Raw genomic sequence first — 19,468 nt, forward strand, 5'->3', positions numbered from 1 at the left:
TCTTCCAGGTTTTGTTTTTATTATTTGTTAGGCAGCACCAAAGCCTAGTCCAGGGCTAATTGTTTGGACTACTGAGGCAAGACCCTCTGAGTGCTGTACCAGCGTCCTGTGCAACGCGAGGCTCTCTGGTCGGGCTCTCTTTTAAGCTCTGTGTGGGCGCCAGTCACTCTCCCCCCAATCCTTCCTCCTGCGTCTTTGCCTGGCCTCATATGGTGTCCTCACATGGACGTGCTCATCCGTTGAATACTGGAGAGGACCCTTTACATATCTGGCGTTCTTCATTGGTGTTGCTGTCTCCTCTCTGGTGCTCTCTCCTTGAATCTCAGTCCATCCAGCCCTGGACTCTCAACTCCATCCCTTCACCTTGGAATCCACCAGGCCCCCCTGACCCCCCATCCTGCACTGCACCTGGAAACCCTCTCGACTCCGGGAGCTGGAGCAAGTGTAGGGCTCACATCACTTGTTCCTCAGCTCTCAAGGGTCGCTGTCCTTCACTACCTTATGCCGAGTTTTGAAAACTGTTCTTGTAAATATTTTGTCTGTTTTTATCTTTGTTTCTGGCAGATCAGTAAATCTGATTCCTCTCACTCCATCTTTTCCAAAATTGAATGTCCTACGTTTGTTTTCTGTGTATTGATTTTTTATTCAAAAACCTTGCTGCACGCTTTTAATAATCCTATTTAAAAAACAGTGTTTTCAATTTTCTATGTAGATAAATATATTGACTGTAAATATGATAGTTTCATTTTTTCCTTTCAATTTTTTCTTTCTTTCTTCTTTCTTTTTGTCTTTCTGTTCCGTTTGGAGGCCTCATTGTCTTATCATGAATACTTCTAATATTTCTCTCTGAAATAGTTTGTTTTTTTAGTTAAAACTTTTATACATTAAAGAAGCTTCTTTCTACTCCCAATTGAAAAAAAACCACCTCACGCCTGTTAGAATGGCTATAATCACCAAGACAAAAAACAACAAATGTTGGAGAGGATGTGGAGAAACAGGAACCCTCATACACAGCTGGTGGGAATGCAAATTGGTGGAGCCTCTATGGAAAACGGTGTGGAGATTCCTCAAAGAATTAGAAATAGAGATGCCCTATGATCCAGCCATCCCACTACTGGGAATCTATCCAACGCACCTGAAATCAACAATCTAAAGAGGCTTATGCACCCCTATGTTCATTGCAGCATTATTCACCATAGCCAAGAAGTGGAAGCAACCTAAGTGTCCCTCGACTGGCGACTGGATTAAGAAAATGTGGTATATATATACAATGGAATACTACTCAGCCATAAAAAAAGACAAAATCGTCCCATTTGCAACAACATGGATGGGCCTGGAGCGTATTATGTTAAGTGAAATAAGCCAGAAAGAGAAAGACAAACACTGTATGATCTCACTCATATGTGGAATATAAACCAACACATGGACAGAGAAAACTGGACTGTGGTTACCAGGGGCAGTGGGGGTGGGGGGTGGGCACAAGGGGTGAAGGGAGTCATATATATGGTGATGGACAAACAAAAATGTACAACCCAAAATTTCACAATGTTAGAAACCATTAAAACATCAATAAAAAAAATCATTAATTAAATTTCATTGAATGATTTTTATTCATTTTTTGAGATAATCATGTAGTTATTCTGCTTTAGTTTCATAATGTAGTAACTAAATGAAAAGACTGTTCTCATGTGAAACCATCCTCACAACTTTGGGATAAACTCAGGTGTATTTTTTTATATACATTGCAGATTTAATTTGCTGATATTTGGTTTAGGATTTTTGCAAATACGTTCATAAGAGTGCTTGGTGGGTAATTTGATATATTTGTTTTATTAGCACCATAAAATAGGTTGTAGAGCATTCTACCTTGTCTATTTTCTGGGTCAGTTTGGATTCATCTGTTTTTTAACAGTTCTGTAGACTTTGTTTATAAAACAATCTGAGAATAGTGTTTTGTTTTGTTTTTATTTGATTTGTTAAATTTATTTTGGAATATATATTATGCAATTAGTTCAATTTCATTTAATAAGTCTAGTTAGTTTTTCTATTTCATTTTCAGTCCATTTTGGTAAATTATATATTTTAGGAAATGGTCCATCTCATCTATGTTTTCAAATAGTTTGTTATTAACATTTTTAAAATATATGCTGTATCTGTAAAAATGCTCCAAACTTTATTCACTTGGTCTTTCCTTCCTCTTGATTGCTGATGCTTATTTTATAATCTTTTCCGAAGATTCTGCATCTCACTTTCCTGATCTTTCTTGTTACATCGTTGTTTTCTGTTTTATGAATTAATGATTAATTTATCAATATTATTGCTTTCTTATATATTTTTGTTGGTACTCACTAATTGTCAGTCTTTGTTCTTTTCTATAATAAGCTATCAAGCTCAGAATTTTACTCTTTAAGTATTATTTTAGTAGTACATGCTTATTTGATGTACAGTAACTTCTGTATCACTAAAAATTTGTAATTGCCATTATGAATTCTTCATCTTATAAATTATGTAGAAGTGGGTTTTAAATTTCTAAGTGTATGTTTTCGTAAAGCAATTTTTTTGTTACTGATTTCTAAATTACTTGCCGTGCTGTTGGTGAATGTGGTCTATGGCAAGGAATGTGCACAGGAATCGTGGGGACCTTGTTAACATGCAGGCTCTGATTCCGTGGGTCTGGAGTGGGTTCTGCATTTCTAACAAGCTCCCAAGTGATGTCAATACTGCTGCTCAGACAGCCTCACTTTGAGTAACAAGGTTTATAGGATACTGATTCTTTTGCACATATTGAAATTCAGTTTGTGGATATCGGTGTAGTTAATTTCTAAAAATATTTTATGTGTGCTTGAAAAGAAAGTGTGTTCTCTAATTATTTGTTGCATGCGTCTGTATATTTCCATTAGACTCAGCTTGCAAATTACGTTATTTAGAACATCCATATTCTTATCAATTAAAATTGTTTCTTTAATCTATGAATTACTATGAGAAGTGTGTTAACATTCCTACCAGGATTCTAGACTTATCCATTTCTCCTTGTAATTCTTCAAATTTCTGTTTTAAAAATTGCAATGTTAAATTATTATGTGCAAACTATTTTAGATTTTATATCTTCATTTTTATGAATATAGTAATACCTTATTTATCCTTAATAATGTCCACTGTTCTATTTTATTTTATTTATTTATTTTTTTGTGAGGAAGACCAGCCCTGAGCTAACATCTGATGCCAATCCTCCTCTTTTTTGCTGAGGAAGACTGGCCCTGGGCTTACATCCGTGCCCATCTTCCTCTACTTTATGTGGGACGCCGCCACAACACGGCTTAACAAGTGGTGCGAACTGGCGAACCCTGGGCCGCCGCAGTGGAGCTCGCGCACCTAACGGCCTGCGCCACCGGGCTGGCCCAGTGTCCACTGTTTTCGATCCTACATCATCTATATTTTTTCTGATAATAATATAGCTAAAATGGCTTCCTTATTTGTTATTTAAATAATGCATATTTTTTAGCTTTTTATTTCCAACCTGTGTTTTCATGTTTTTGAGTATTTATCATAAGTGGTATATAGCTGAATTTGTTCTTCTTCTTTTTCTAAAAAATCCATTGTGAGAGTGTCTTTTAACTGTTGAGTGTAGAACATTCACAGTTTTTTTAATTACTGAGAATTTAGACTTATTTTTATCATCTTATTTTTTGCTTTATATTTATTCCTCTTTTACTTTTTGTCTCCCTCATTCCCGTCTTTCTTCTCTTTTCTAATTTTCTTGATTGAGTTTTCTATATTCCTTTTAATTTTTATACTGCTTTGGAGATATATATTCTATATTCACTTTTTTTTTTTGCTGAGGAAGATTCACCCTGAGCTAATAACATCTGTTGCCAGTCTTCCTCTTTTTGCTGAGGAAGATTTGCGCTGAGCTCACCTCTGTGCCAATCTTCCTCTATTTTGTACATGAGCTGCAACCACAGCATGGCCACTGATAGACAAGTGGTGTAGGTCCACACCCAGGACCCAAACCCAGGCCGCTGAAGCAGAGCACACTGAACTTAACCACTAGCCCACCAGGCTGGCCCCCTATATTCATTTTTATACTCTCAAAGTATTAACATGCATTTTGAACTTAACAAAGTTAAGAATTATCAATATCTCTCTTCTCTCAAATACAGTCATGCACTGCATAACAACACCTTGGTCAACAATGGACAGAATAGATGATGGTGGTCCCCTAAGATTAGTATCACAGAGCCTAGGTGTGTAGTAGGCTGTACCATATAGGTTTTTTAAGTATACTCTATGGTGTTAGCACAATGACAAATCACCTAACAATGCATTTCTCAGAATGTTATCTCTGTTTTTAAGTGACACATGACTGTAATTTAAAGACCACAAAACTCTAATCACTCCACTTGCTCACATCTCCAGATTATTCTCTAGAATTTTTTCACCTTGTTTTTATAGCCCAAAATTCTGATCTTTGTTTTTCTAAATATATCTTTATTTTATTATCACTCTTGAAAGATAGTTTAGGTGGATATAGAATTCTACAATGACATTCATTTATTTTCAACTCTTTCAGTAAATTGTCCTGACAACTATCATTGCAATTGAGAAATCTACTGTTATTACTCATTTGTGTAGGTAAACTATTTTATCTCTCTAGATTTAAGATTTTTTTTGGTCTTTTAAAAAACTTTTGTATATTTATTATTTTTGATTGTGAGTCCATCCTCAGTGAGGATACACCTGTGGTGAGGGTGTGTCCATCTAGAAAACTTTGTGATTGCTGTTACCACAAGACCCAGAGTTATCATAGACCTTTAGATTACTTTTATAAAATTTTCAGCTCAAAAGTTTTCAGACTGCTCAAATAGTGTCATTTGTTTGTGTTTTAATTTATTTTAAAACATTTATTATTACAAAGCAGTAAACATGTATTCATAAATTAGAAAACGAGAGAAAAAAATAAGAAAATGGAAATATTATATTTCTATCACCCTGCAGTTGCCACTGTTAACACTTCAGTATATATATTCTAGATTTTTTCTTTCTTCCTTTCTATCTCTCTATCTACATTACCAATAACCATTCTCTCTTTTTTACTAAGTTGAAATTATATAATAATAATGTTTATTATGATATAGCATAAGAATAGTATTGTTATTATATGTATTATTATATAATTATATAATATTATTATATATTATTTTATGTGTTTATTATAATATATAATATAATAATGTGTAAAAATATATAATAATAAAACAATAGAATAAGTGTAACATAATAATGTTTATTATATATCACAATAGCTTTTCTCAATTATCTCTAGCTTTCCACAAAATTACATTTTTATCTTATCACATACACTGTCCACTTCAAATTTTCCCAACTGTCCCAAAATGTTATTTACAGTTGTTGTGTCTAAACCAGGACCTCATCCAGAACCATGAACTGCATCTGGTCATTATATCCTTATATCCCTATTAATCTACGTAGCCCCCATTTTCTTTTCAGACTGGAATTCACTTCTAAAGTCTTGTTTAGCAACACATGGAAAAGAGAACAAATTAGTGGTTACCAGAGAGGAAGGGAGTTGGGGGAGGGGTAAAGGGGCACATATATATGGTGATGGATAAAAATTAGACTATTGGTGGTGAGCACGATGCAGTTTATACAGAAACTGATAAATAATAATGTACACTTGAAATTTGACAATGTTATAAGCCATTATGACCTCAGTAAAATAAAAAGAAATCAGCTTTATTGAGCTATAATTTACATACAATAAAATTCAACACTTTAAAATAAAAAAAGTCTTGTTTAGGATACATCAAAAATACATACATATTTGTTGAGGTTACATCAAAGGCGATGTGAGCTTCTTAGAGCCTCCAATCAGGAGACACATAACATCTGGATCATTAGGATGCAAAGAATGACTTAAGATGGATTAAGACGATGACTGTCTGATGTTTCCATTGTAAAATTATGCTTTGTCAAAGCATAATTTTCCAGAAGTTAAAAACATGACTCTTACAAATATGAAGTGAGCATGGCACAAAGATTTATTTAAGTAATTAACAAGAGAACAAGGAGTATGGCAATCTTGTTCAGAGGATTATAGGAGAGCCAGAGTATTTATAGTCACTGAAAAAAATAGTGTTACAGTAAGATTGCTAAATTAGACACAAAACAGGTTAATGTTTTATAGGCTGATGAAACTGTAAACTTTGGGATTATCTTTTCTACCAAAGTGACATCATTTGCATCTCTGCCGGACAAAATTCGTTTGCATTGCTATGAGAAAAGGATAATTTGCATTGAATCAGTATTTTCTACAGCTTAACATCTGCCCTTACAGAGTTGTAAAATATCCTAATCAGTAGTAAATTGTGAGTCCACGAAGATATATACCCCAGAGGGTTAGATTGCCCTGGGGTGGGCATGGTACACAGTGCTCAGAGTGACTCATAGGACACCCAGCTGGGCTTTGCCCATATCCAGGTTTTAGGTATTTTTTTTTAACATCCCGTCCCACCCCCCATTTGGCTAGACAGTAGTAGTATGTGTGGGGTTACTTTGGCACTCTACGGATTACTGGTTCCTTAGATCATAAACCTAATGATTCTATCAACAATTGATAGTCCTTGCTTGAATAAATGATTTCAAGAGTGTTGTGGAAAGCTGACTTTCTAATTCCATATTTCCTTTTACATTATCAGCTGGCATTTCTTCTAGAAAGAACTTTCCCTCGTTAAGTGTAGCTGCTAGGTTATTATATCAAATAGTAAAAATCTGAACCCTGTTCCCAGGTGAGAATAGGGCTGTGGTAGTGAATTCTCAGGGGAGACTTTTTTCCCCACATCAGAGCCCATGGACAGAGACAAGCTTGTTTGCCATCTCCCTTTGCCAAACGGGGCTTTTCTTATTGTACCCTTTTACTGAGGGGAACCATTTGAGGGTCCCTTCCTGATGTAAGTGAAACTGAGAACAAAGAAGTTAATAAATCTTCCCTAGAGCGAAAAACTTTGAGATAAGCTTTGCTAACCACAGCTGTGCATATTCAGCATAATCAACTGTTGTTCAAAACTAACCCGGTCTTTCTGTCCCAGAAAGTCAAGGTCCAGACGTCAAGATTCAGCCTCACGAGGCCAAACACAGGCTGGTGGGAAGGTGCCAACCGGCAAGGCCGCATGCTTCCCCTCCCCTACCTAAAACTCCAGATAAAAACCCCTACCTTTTTCCCTTCCGGGAGGTGGATCTGAGTTTTAACTCCCATGTCCTCATCTGGCTGCCTTTCGATAGTAATAAACCCCCTTTCCTTGCCATAAGCCTGGCATTTCAGTTTTTTTCTTTTTTGGCCCCTCTTATGTCGCGAGTAAACGAACCTGTGTTTGTGTTTGGTAACATAAGGGTTTCAGTGTTGATTCCCAACCTCCTAGAGACCTTAGAATCCAAACCCCTGGTTCACTGATACCAACACCCTCTCCTGGGCTGCCACAGCCAGCCTTTCCTCTCTGGTCTTCAGTCACTTTGTTCCTGACCTCTGTGGGTTTTACTTGCTATATATTTAAAAGGATGATTACTGTATTTTATTCAGCATTTCTATGTGTAAACATGTAGTATGTTCAGCCTATTTTATCCACAATATTGTTGGACATGAAAATCACTACTCAGATTTTTCAGATATTTTTTTCTGTCTTTAAGGTCTTCTGGTTAAATTGCTTATCTTGGAGTACTGAATAGCATCGCGGCCAGCTGATCTAAATTTTCTCGTCTTCCCTGAGAGATGAAGGCCTGACACATAATATTGCCATTTTAGGGGGCATCCTATAATTATAAACATATATAGAGATATCTATATCTACATCTATATCTATATCTATATCACTATCTACATTTGTATCATCTCTAATTTAGTCATCCTACAATTATAGCAAGAATTTATTGAGTTCTTACTCTTTGGTAGGTACCATGTTGAAGCTTCACATTCGTTATTGTATTTAATGCCCCCACCTGGTAAGGCAAGAATTGATATTATCTTTTTATAAAAGGGGAAAACGAAGCACACAAAAATTAGTCTGCTTTCCCAAGAATGCTCATGTAATAAACGTCAGAGCTGGGCTGGTATCAAGGTCTGTCGAACCACAAAACCTTTGCTTAAATCAGCTACACCAAGAAAGACTCATACGTGAGTATGAATGTGACTGGTGTTTGATCTACAGTCAACTAACATCCATTTAACACTTACTACGTAACAGGCTCCATGCCTTATCTCGTTGAGTCCTCAGACAGCCTCCTGAGATAGATGGATGCCTCCTGTTTTCTAGATGAGGAAGCTGAGCTCAGAGAGATTCACTTATCTCCCAGGGCCAGACAGCTAATAAATTGCTCTTACTCCATCTTGTATCGCAAGCCTACTTTTTAACTGAAAAGTAGACCCCCACTTGACGTGAAGATTGGACTTTGCTCTGGAACACTCCCCTCTGTGTAGTGTGGCATCATTTTACTACTCAACACTCAAAGTTTGGATTAGGGCTTGGTTATTGCTGTTGTCTCCCAGCATTCCCAGATGAGGGGCATGACAGTTCCTCAGTGTAAGATGTGCTACCACTGGTGTTCCGAGAGTCTCAATTGCTACATCTCTCCCTGGCTTTGGACAGTACAGAAGCATTGTTTGGCAACAAATCATCCTAAGGAAAACTCTCTATGGATTAAGAGAGTTGGGAGTTTCTGTTGTCTGAGTTCTGTATGCATTAAAGGACCTAGAATAGCTGACATCCAGTCAGAGTCAATTTATATGTCTTGTTTTCCCTTTATTTTTTTGCTGGGAGTGGGCAGAAAATTATCTAGAATTAGTGATAAGCACTTGGCTACAATCTTTGGTTGATTTTGGAATCACGGATTTTTCAATCTAGGAAAAGTAAAGATTGAAATTGAACCTAATTCTTCTCTGGTCTGTCTGGAGATTTCTTTTTTCATCCTAGAAAATAATATTGGGAAGTGAGGCAAACTAGATGCAGGGCTGATGGACACTGTATGAAGAGGATTATGTCTGTTCTGGTCAGGAGGTATTAGTTATACAAAAACCTTTTGGTTTGAAGAGGGAAATGGGGAATAGTCTGTGTTCGAAAGATCTCCTTACCCCAGCAATGGTCTTTCCAGACCACACAACGTACCTTGACGGTACCTTACTCTTTATCTGAAAACGCAAGCGCTGACCTTTGTTCGTGGACTTCAGGAGAACTCTGCTTATCCGTGAGACTGGAAACCCTGATGATGTTTAAAAGTTGTCTCTCTCTCCCAGATCATGCAAGCCTGACCGTCAGATTTGATTTCAGGATAACTGATATATATATATATATATATATATATAAGAATATGCTTCTCTTTAAAGGTCCTTCTGTTTATCTCTTTAAATTAGTGGAGTTTTTTGTAGACAAGTTATGTGGAGGAAGGACGAGAGAAGGCAAAAGGAGGAATCCCAAGAGTGTGCAGATGCCTGGCCTGTTGAGAGATTTACCTGGAATTAGCTCAAATAATTGACAGGTTTCTTCTGCAGCATCAGGTACCCAGGTACGGGTCTCTCTTAGCAACCACAACTTCCAGGTTGACCAACAGGATAAAAAGGACTTTCATCTTGAAAACTCAAGCCTGACTTCACACTAAAGCCAACAGCAAGTGAATATATTCAGTAATAGAACTTCTAGAAACATAGTCCAAGTGAATAAAGACTGTTTCTTGTTCCCAACTTTCCTTCTATGGGGACTCTACCTTAGGTCACTCAGCCCCTGTTTCCCTTTTCGTGGTAAGAGCCACGGACAAAAGTTCACTTGTTAAGTCTCTGCAGAAAGATTATTTCACATGGGAAGGTAGAGTAAGAAATGTGCACAGTGTACTTTTCTGAGGCATCAATACCTTCAAATGACCATCACATATTCAATAAAAAGTGTTCATTGAACATCAGCAAGATAGTAAAAGATCACACTGAATTTTTCTAAAAGTATCTTTTTAGAGCACTTTTAGCTTCACAGGAAAATTGAGAGGAAGGTACAGAGACTTCCCATATAGTACCCTGTCCCCTCACACGCACAGCCTCCCCAGTTATCAACATCGCCTACCAGAGGGTACATTTGTTACAACTGATGAACCTATATTGACGCATCATAATCACCTGAAGTCCAAAGTTTACATTGGGGTTCACTCTTGGTTTTCTACATTCTGTGGGTTTGAGCAAATGTGTAATAACATTTACCCATCATTATATTATCATCCAGAACATTTTCACTGCCCTAAAAATTCTCTGTGCTCTGCCTATTCATTCTGCCCATCTAACCCCAGACAACCACTGACCTTTTCACTGTGTCCCTGGTTTTGCCTTTTTCCAGAATATTGTATAGTTGGAATCATACAGTGTGTAGCCTTTTCAAATTGGCTTTTTTCACTTAGTAATATGCATTTAAGGTTCCTCCATGTCTTTTCATGGCTTGATAGTTCATTTCTTTTAAGTGCTGCATAATATTCCATTGTCTGGATGTATCAGTTTATTTATCCATTCGCCTACTGAAGGACATCTTGATTGCTTCCAAGTTTGGCAAGTATGAATAAAGCTGCTATAAACATTCCTGTGCAAGTTTTTGTGTGGACATAAGTTTTTAACTCCTTTGGGTAAACACCAAGAAGTATGATTACTGGATTGTATGTTAAGAGTATGTTTAGTTTTGTAAGAAGCTACCAAACTGTCTTCCAAAGTCACTGTACCTTTTTGCATCCCCACCAGAAAAATTAGAGTTCCTGATACTCCACATCCTTGCCAGCATTTGGTATTATCAGTGTTCCAGATTTTGGCCATTCTAATAAGGGTGTTGTGGTATCTCATAGTTATTTTAATTTGCATTTCCCTCATGTCATATGATGTGGAGCATCTATTCGTATGCTTACATTCCATCTTCTTTATATCCTCTGTAGTGAGGTGTCTGTTAAGATTTTTGACCCATTTTTAATAGAGTTGTTTGTTTTCTTATTGTTGAGTTTTAACAGTTCTTTGTATATTTTGCATAGCAGTTCTTTATCAGATGTGTTTTTTGCAAATATTTTCTCGCAGTCTGTGGCTTGTCTTCTCATTCTCTTGGCATTGTGTTTTGCAGAGCAGAATTTTTTAATTTTAATGTAGTACCTTTCATCCATTATTTCTTTCATGGATTCTGCCTTTGGTGTTATATCTAAAAAGTAATTGCAATACCCAAGGTCATTGAGGTTTTCTCCTATGTTATCTTCTAGGAGTTTTATAGTTTTGTGTTTTATATTTAGGTCTATGATCCATTTTGAGTTCATTTTTATGAAGGGTGTAAGGTGTGTGTCTAAGTTCATTTGTTTTTTGCTTGTGGCTATCCAGTTGTTTTAGCACCATTTGTTGAAAAAACTATCTTTACTCCATTGCCTTTGCTCCTTTGTCAAAAATCAGTTGACTATATTAATGTGGGTCTATTTCAGGGCTCTGTTCTGTTCCATTGATAAATTTGTCTATTCTTTTACCAATACCTCATTGTCTTGATTACTGCAGCTTTGTAGGAAGTCTTGAAATTGGGTAGTTTCAGTCCTCCAAGTTTATTCTTCTTCAGTATTGTGTTGGCTAGTCTGGGTCTTTTGCCTCTCCACATAAATCATAGAATCAGTTTGTCAATATCCATAAAATTGTTTCTTGGGATTTTGATGAGATTCCATTGACTCTATAGATAAAGTTGGGAAGAACTGACATCTTGACAATATTGAACTTTGCACTCCATGAACATGGAGTACTCTCCATTTATTTAGTTCTTTTTTGATTTCATTCATCAGAGTTTCATAATTTTCCTCATATAGATCTTTTCTATATTTTGTTAGATTTATACCTAAGTACTTCATTTTTGGGTGCTAACGTAAATGGTATTATGTTTTTGATTTCAAATTCCTCTTGTTTCTTGCTAGTATATAGGAAAGTGATTGACTTTTGTATATTAACCTTGTGTCTTGCAATCTTGCTATAATTGCTTATTAGTTCCAGGAGTTTGTTGATTTTTTTGGATTTTCTCTATAGATGATCATGTTATCTGCAAACAAAAATAGTTTTATTTCTTCCTTCCCAGTCTGTATACCTTTTATTTCGTTTTCTTGTCTAATTGCGTTAGCAAAGACTTCCAGTTCAATGTTGAAAAGAAGTCGTGAGAGGGGATATCATTGCCTTGTTCCTGATCTTAGTGGAAAGCTTCAAGTTTCTCACCATTAAGTATGATGTTAGCTGTAGATATTTTTGTAGATAGTCTTTGTTAAGTTGATGAAGTTCCCCTCTAATTCTAGTTTACTGAGGGTTTTTATCATGAATGGGTGTTGGATTTTGTCAAATGCTTTCTTGGCATGTGTTGACATGATCATGTGATTTTTCTTCTTTAGCTTGCTGATGGGATGAATTGCGTTAATTGATTTTCACATGTCAAACCAGCCTTGCATACCTGGAATAAATCCCACTTGGTTATGGTGTATAATTCTTTTTGTATATTGTTGGATTCAACTTGCTAATATATTGTTGAGAGTTTTTGCATCTATGTTCATGAGAGATATTGATCTTTAGTTTTCTTTTCTCGTAATGTTTTTGTCTGGTTTTGGTATTAGAGTAATGCTGGTCTCAACACAATGAGTTAGGAAGTATTCCCTCTGCTCTATCTTCTGAAAGAGATTATAGAGAATGGTATAATTTCTTCCTTATATATTTGGCAGAATTCACCAGTGAACCTATTTGGGCCTAGTGGTTTCTGTTTTGGAAGATTATTACTATTGATTGAATTTTTTAAATAGATATGGGCTTATCTAGATTGTCTATTTTTTCTTGTGTAAGTTTTGGCAGATTGTCTCTTTCAAGGAATTGGTCCATTTCATTGAGTTATCAAAGTTGTGGGCATAGAGTTCTTAGTATTCCTTGATTATCTTTTCAATGTCCATGGGATCTGTAGTGATGTCCCCTCTCTTATTTCTGATATTAGTAAACTGTGTCCTCTCATTTTTTTCCCTAGTTAGCCTGACTAAAGGCTTATGTTATTGATCTTTTTGAAGAGTCAACTTTTGGTTTTCTTGATTTTCTCTGTTGATTTCCTGTTTTTGATTTCATTTATTTCTGCTCTAATTCTTATTATTTCTTTTCTTCTACTTACTTGGATTTAATGTTCTCTGCTTTTTCCAGTTTCTTAAGGTTAAAACTTAGATTATTGATTTTAGATCTTTCTTCTTTTCTAACATACATTCAATGCTATAAATTTTTTTCTAAGCACTGCTTTCATTACATTCTACAAATTTTGATGTTATGCTTTCATTTTCATTTAGTTCAAAATATATTCTAATTTCTTTTGAGATTTCTTCTTTGACTATTTGTTATTTAGAAACGTGTTGTTTAAGCTTCACATATTTGGAGATTTCCCAGGTATCTTTCAGTTATTGATTTCTAGTTTAATTCTATTGTGCTCTGAGAGCAGACGTTGTATGACTTCTATTCCTTTAAATTTTCTAAAGTATATTTTATGGCCCAGAATGTGGTCTATCTTCATGAATGTTTCATGTGAGCTTGAGAAGACTATGTATTCTGCTGTTGTTGGATGAAGTAGTCTATAGATGTCAACTATACCCAGTTGATTGATGGTGTTGTTGAGTTTATTCTGTACTGATTTGTGCTTCCTGCTCTCTCAGCAGCTTACAGCTTCTGTTTCATATCAGAGAAAGATGTGGAGACTGGGCTGGGTTTCCTGCCTATGTGCCCGTCGGGGGACATTTCCATTTCCTCTCGTGAGCACCTGGCAGCTGGCACATGCAGGTCAGAAGGAAGAGCTAGAGTGCAAGAGCAGCCCTCCTTGTGTCTACACCAGCACCTGGGCCTATATTTTGCCTTTAAGAATTCATAAAACCCTCCACTGCATTCTTTTTATCTGCTTTTAGGGCCACAGTGCTTTAGTCCAGAATCATCTGAGGCTTTCTGTTTTGCTTCATTGTGTTCAGTGCAAGAAGCAGGGAGCAGATGGTATGTTGTCAACAGATGGAGAAGAAACTGCGATGACTCAGTGTATACTTTATTCTTCACTTCCTTTATATAAAAATGATGTTCAAACAGAAAGGACAGAGCAAACTTGTGGGAACTGACATCCCAAATTGTCAGAAAATAACATAACACCTGCTTTCTACAGGAGAGTATACACTGTCTGACTCAGATGATCTGAAAGATCTTGGAAATGAGATTGTGAAGCTCTTGGAGGTAATCTTTGTGGAATCTTGAAGAATGAGAGAGAGATACCAGAAGAAAAGAGAAGGAAATATGTCCTAGCTTTCAAAATGGGAACTGGGCCATTTTGGAGACTATAGATGAGTGAACTTTCTATCCGTGGGTGGACAGTTTTAGTCTAGACGTAAAAGGATGTTTTGGGAATACCTAGGAAAGAAAGGAACAAGCATTGGCTTGCTTAAAAGAAGAAGCCAAGTCACAGTCGCCATCTCACTAGGTGGGGGAAGCTGCATGTATCTTAACTCCAGCCAGGCATTGACCTCTGTAAGGAGGAGGGGGAGAAAAATGGATTGGAAATGATGCACTTCAGTGAATTCAAAGCTGGCTGAGCAGTTTTACTGATGGAGTTATAATACCGACTGAGAAGAACTCTGGTCTGCCCAGGGTTTTGTCCCATCTATTCAACTCAGAATTGATTATCAATGATCTGAACAATGATGTCCATAACTAGGCATGTGGAGAGACCTGTGTCTAAACTAACAAAAATGAGGTTGCTCAATATCTACACAGATAAATGAGGATTACAGTGTGGGGGATAATACAATTTTTTCTTTCTTTTTTTTTTTATGTTTCTGAGGGGCTGATGACAAAGCCCTCTAACAGAGATCTGCCTGCCATGGTCGGCACTCACACACTTTACTTTCTCCCAAGGTCTTCACTGCATTTGGGAAGAAATACACATCTATGGAGTAAGGATGATGCCAGAAGCAGAGAAAGGCAATGGAAAATTAAACTATAAAATAAAATCTGAACTCAATAAAAATTTGAAACCTTCCCAATTGTGAACTATTTGTGAAACCAAGACTAGAAAGATGGAAAACCCTGCATTACATCTTTGTGATTGGATGAAGCACAGAGCGTGAAAAGGCTTCCCAAGGCTGGATAACTCCAGGGGCAGACTTGCCTCCGCTTTGCTCTACCTTGGAATAGACCCGCCAACTCTCAAGAGAGCTGAGGAATTCTAGAGGAGGGTTTATGCCAAAATGAGGCCAAGGAGAGGGCTTTTTCGTGGCTCACCGGGTCCTCCTGGAGTGAGTGTTGGCAAAGCCAGCTGTGTGCACCCGGGGCAGCATGAGCCTGTGCACGCCTTGAACGGAGTTTAAACTCTTTCACTTTCTCCACAGCTCCTTACAACTCATAGTTAAGTGCTTTTGGCGAGTGTATACAAAAAAGTAGACTGGATGTTAAAAATATTTCAAAACACCACAGCACCGTCAAGCCACCAACCATATGTGCAGCAAATATTTTAATTTTTAAAAGTTCTCTTAAATGTTTTACAAATCTTTGTTGAAAATACTCCTACGAGTCTTGTTTTAAGCTCTTTTTGACACAGCCATAACTGAACAGAAGCTTCATTTTGCATCTCAAAGTGCTTTCATGAGTAGAGCCTGGGACTCGTCTAACCAGTCTGTGGGTCAACACTAAACATCAATCATGGGAAACGACAGTGGGTTTCCAAACCACCCAGCAAAGCTGAGCTCCAGAGTTTAAACAACCCCTTAAACAGATAGCAGACTGGGAATGCCATGGCACTCCCTCAGAAAACCAAGTGGAAGACAAGGACTCTGCTTTTGTGAAGAATTTTGATCAAATTCACCAAACATTGAAATATTTGACAGGTATTTTACTACACTGAAAAAGAATTAAGGTAAGCAGAGGCAAAGAGGGTGGGCCAGGTTGTCCTTCAGATATGTTACCACAACCTGTGCCTTTTCCCTCCCAGAGCAGCTTGATCAAGTCCATTCCTCATTCCCTCTCCTTCTCCTCAACTCTTCTCGTCAATTTCTTCTCCCAGCTGCATGGGAATTTGATACAAAGTACCTGAAGGGTTGGCATTTTCTTTTTCTGTTGTTTTTTTTTGTTGTTGTTGTTTGTGTTTTTTTTTTTTGTGAGGAAGATCACCCCTGTGCTAACATCCATGCCAATCCTCCTCTTTTTGCTGAGGAAGACTGGCCCTGAGCTAACATCTATTGCCAGTCCTCCTCCTTTTTCTCCCCAAAGCCCCAGTAGGTAGTTGTACGTCATAGTCGCACATCCCTCTAGTTGCTGTATGTGGGACGCCACCTCAGCATGGCCGGACAAGCCGTGTGTCGGTGCGCGCCTGGGATCCGAACCCGGGCAGCCAGTAGTGGAGCGCGCGCACTTAACCACTAAGCCACGGGGCCTGCTGCGGGTTAGCATTTTCAAAGAGACTTTATCCCTGTTCACACACCAAGACTAGAACATATCTTTGGACTCCCCACTCTCTACTTTGTAATTGCTCCACATTCCTCCTAACACACAACGAATCCCAGCAAATGAATAGGGCCAGCAAATCTTTTCTTGATGTTTATTGAGTGGGATTCTGGTGCCTCTGAGGCAAATCCCCATTTACAACATTATTTTGACAACCTTGCTTATTGACCTCGAGAAACTCAAGAGTGAAATGCATTGACTTGCCTCTGGAACACAGGATAGGCATCATTTTAAGGATCTGCTATCTCAGGCCAAATCAAAATGTTTTCCTTTTATAGCATTTTAAAAACTTTCCCAGAACATGTCAGCTTTACATTGTGTCATGTCATATTTAGTTGCACAATGTTAGGCTCCCTTAAAACAATGTTGAAAAGATTGTATTTTAAAATAATAAGCATGGGAAAATGACTGATTTGAGACATTTAATAGCTATAAATATTCCTGCAACATAAATTAGTCAATAAGTATGTGTTGAGTGCCTATGGTATGTCATGCAATGCAACCTTGAAAAAAATTCTGATTTATGATATCCCTGTTTCCCACAAGGCACCTAACAGAGCTTGGTATTTAAAACCTACTCATCCATGGAGAAGCCACATTCCAACACCAGATGTTCACGGTGCTGCTTGAGTATCCTGGGCTCTGACTGTGCGTGCGTGCACTGTGCACGGTACGTCAGCGCTCCAGCGTAACTCACGCCCGCATGTGATTCTTAACAGATGTCCGAGTCCACACTGAATGTATTGTGTTTCATGTGTTTAATGAGAATCCAAGAATCCCGTGGTGCAAGGAACCACTAAGCATATTCTGGTCACCATTACATTGTGCCGGAATCCTTCTGAGATCTGGAAATCATTCGTGCCTTGCCGTAATACGAATTTAAAGAGAAATCTCATAAAGTTGCATGGTAGGGTGGAGAGGAGGTATGTTTCTTGCCTGATTGCAGGGTAGACTGCTTTCTTTTGATCCATTCTATGAGTATTTATGGAGCCCCTGTGACCTGCTGGGCAAGGATGTGAAGGGACATCCAGAGAAACAAGACCGTCCCGCTCATTTCAGGAACTTGTCATCTACTTGGGAAGGTAAGACATAGTGAGAATCAGTTAAGTTACCTTAAAGCAGTGTGGAATTCAGTCAAAGGGGAATGTTACAGACCATAAATTCATAATGAGGTGGAGAATTTTATTTATTAGAAATTCTCCATGAGGATTTCTCAAGACGTGATAGAATTACAGTTTCCAGGAAGCCCCCCAGCTCCACCCCAGCAGAGGCGGGTGGTACTAGGGGATCGTGGAGGTTCTGGGTCCACCAGCCCTCCTGGCAGTCGGGCTCAGGTGTTCATCGACACTGGGCTGGAAAGGCTCGGGGTGTTGGGTGGGGGAGGAGGAAGGAGTGGTGTCTGCCTGGGAAATAACTGGGGTCGCAGGAAAGAGCTGAGGGTGCTCAGAGAGCAGGAGGGTCTGGAGGCTTCCGATGAAAGAGAGTTGGCCAGGACAGAAAGGGAATTTTTTAGAAGGGTTGTGGCTAGAAAGGAATTGGAATTCCTTTCATGTTCTTTGAGAGCCGTTCATAAAGACGGGAACCAAGTTTTAACTTGGACGCTGGACCATTTTTTGGAATGACTCACTGTTCTGAAATAACGCATGTGAGGCCTCGAGAATATAAACTCTGTGGAGTCAGAGAAGAGGAAATCCATGAGGATGGTGGAGACGCACCTGAGCTGATGTTTGAGGGTAAGACGATGGATGGGAAGCCGGGACGGCATTTCTGGAGAAGGGGCTGGCGTGAGCAAAGGCCTGGAGTTGGGGATGAACAGGGGTTGCGTAGCTGGGGCAGTGATAATGGGGAGCAGGGAAGTCAATTTGTTAATGTTGGGGAGCAGGGAAGTAAGTTTGGTCTAAAGGTCAAATCAGATTCCAGAATTCTTGAATGCCTGGTTGGGTAGTTGGTTTTTTACCAGCAGGTGATGAGGAGCCATTTGAAAATTTAAAATGGTGAGAGGATATGATGGAAATGGAGTGGCTTGAAGCCAGGAGCATCAGTTAGCCCATGCCTTGGCCCAGCAATGGATTATAGGAACGCGGATTACTGAGGCAGCCGTGACGATGGAGAGTAAGGGAACGAGGAGATAAGAGGGAGGAAGAATTGCTTAAACCCAGGGTCGAAATAGAGGGAATGAAGGGACAACATGAAGGATATTAAGCCTCTACTATTGCATCCGTGGCACTTGACAAATATTGGTTGAGTATATCCTAACAGTAATATTGTGAACATAGTATTATTGATGCAGTTTTGTAGTTGAGGAAATTAAAGGCCAGAGAAGTTAGTGACTTCTCATCAGTCACAGAGCCAAGTAGGGGAGCCAAGGTTGTTCTGATTCTAAAACGTGTGCCCTTGACAGCTACATGACACTTCCTCCAAGAAAATTCTGTGGATCCAGGCTCAAGGAGAGTGGATGAATGACACAGGAAAATCTGAGGGAGGAATTGCTTCAGAAAGGGAAAAATGATTATTTTCTGATTGTGTTGATTTTGAAGTTTTGTCAAAATATCTTCCCGTTGGAGTTATGGGCTGGGGACCATTTCAGAAATGGAGGAGGAGTTGGGGGTCGCACACGTGGAGGTGAGCCGACGCTCGCTGTCTGAGGAGGGAGCTCTCGGGGGGCGTATCAGATGTTGGAGCCCCTTCTCATCAGCTTCCAACCAGCGAGAAGTGAGACCTAGTGCTAGCTACAGGGCCACAGGCTCCTTGTCCTTCACTTGAGGGCCTGGTCCCTGGTTCTCAGACTGTGCTCCTCAAAGCCAGTGCTGCGGAACCACTTAGGGGCTGCCGTGGGAGTGCAGGGTGGGGCCGATAGGATTCCTGCTTTCCTTCTCCCTCTCCTCAGCTAACCCCTCCAACCACCACTTTCAAAGTGCTTTGGTGAGTTTTATTCGTTTA

This window comes from Diceros bicornis, chromosome 39 (genome assembly GCF_020826845.1).
Source record: "Diceros bicornis minor isolate mBicDic1 chromosome 39, mDicBic1.mat.cur, whole genome shotgun sequence".
Classification (NCBI taxonomy): Eukaryota; Metazoa; Chordata; class Mammalia; order Perissodactyla; family Rhinocerotidae; genus Diceros; species Diceros bicornis.